Raw genomic sequence first — 1,426 nt, 5'->3', positions numbered from 1 at the left:
TCCTTCTCATGAGTTCTGGTGATTGAACCAGGTCCTTTGGCTTGTAATCTACAAGCACTTCACAGACTGAACTATCTCTCCAGTTCCAGAGGACTTCCTAGATCCAGAAACCTGGAAAGAATGGGCCGGGCAGTGGTGGCACACGCCTTTAATTCCGGCACTCAGGAGGCAAAGGTGGGCCAATCTCTGTGAGTTTGAGGCCAGCCTGGTCTACAAGAGCTAGTTCCAGGACACCTTCCAAAGCTACAGAGAAACCCTGCCTTGAAAAAAAAACCCACAAACAAACAAACAAAAAACAGAAAAGAATGCCCAAGCACCCATAGGAATCTCTATTAAAAGATAACCTGTTAGCATACTTTTCACCCCAGACAAGCCCTGAGCCTAGATTTCTTTTGTATAGTCATAGCTATAGAACCTTGATGATTTTGCTCATTTCATTGTAGCACCATTTCCATCCTAAACATTTTATAAATAGGGTCTGAAATGCCTGGGAAATATTCCATTGAGATGTAACATGGTTGGCCTTATCACACTGCTTTCAGTTTTCAAAGTATTTTAAACATTGCATGAACACTTTTTGCACTTTGATTTTATTTAATTTTGTGAGGGAGTCTCATTTTGTATTTTAACCTGACTTTAAATTTGCTATATAATCCAGCTGACTTCAAACTCAAAATCCTGAGTACTGGGACCACAGGATGGGCTACTACACCTGGCTTTTGTCCATTTTTAAAGATTTCCTTGGGATAAACCATCTGAAACTAATGGAATAGTAAAAATCAATACTTCTAGGATAATAACTAGATTTAAAGAAACCAACCCTGAAACCTTCTTGGTACATATTGTTGATTTGGGGCATTCAATTCTATCTACCCAGTAGTGTCACTCTCACCAGCTCTTGGTATATACATTAATAATAATGTTGACCCATTTAAAGTGTATGGGTATCTTATCTGCATGTATGTCTGTACACTACATGCCTCCAGTGCCCATAAAGGCCCAAAGAGGGTGTCAGACCCCCTGGAACAGGAGTTACATGTTGCAGACTATTCCTTTATACCATGTGAAGATCTGTGACTGTGACTGGTTTAATAAAAAGCTGAACAGCCAATAACTGGGCAGAATTTCCAGGCACAGAGGAGTCTGGGAAAAAGAAGGGAAAAGAAGCCAGTTAGATGCAGGACAAATTGGACACATAAAATGGGATAGAGCTTAAAGTCACATGGTAGAACGTAGATTAAGAAAAATAAGGGATAATTTCAACTTATAAGAGCTAGTTGGCTGTACAATAAAAGAACTTCTGGAGGCATCACAATCCCTGACTTCACAAACTCTACTACAGAGCTATAGTACTGAAAACAGCCTGGTATTGGCATAAGAACAGACAGGAGGACCAATGGAACTGAATAGAAGACCCAGATATCAA

At 40.0% G+C, this 1,426-nt stretch overlaps 1 protein-coding gene across 1 annotated transcript in view; it reads right to left on the bottom strand.

The window, feature by feature from the left end:
- Positions 1-1,426, bottom strand: part of Alk (ALK receptor tyrosine kinase) — a 739,399-nt gene that overhangs the window by 6,672 nt on the left and 731,301 nt on the right. The window lies entirely within an intron of this gene.

The sequence above is a fragment of the Microtus ochrogaster genome, unplaced genomic scaffold (genome assembly GCF_000317375.1).
Source record: "Microtus ochrogaster isolate Prairie Vole_2 unplaced genomic scaffold, MicOch1.0 UNK26, whole genome shotgun sequence".
Taxonomy (NCBI): domain Eukaryota; kingdom Metazoa; phylum Chordata; class Mammalia; order Rodentia; family Cricetidae; genus Microtus; species Microtus ochrogaster.
This window is presented reverse-complemented; position numbering and strand designations above follow the sequence as displayed.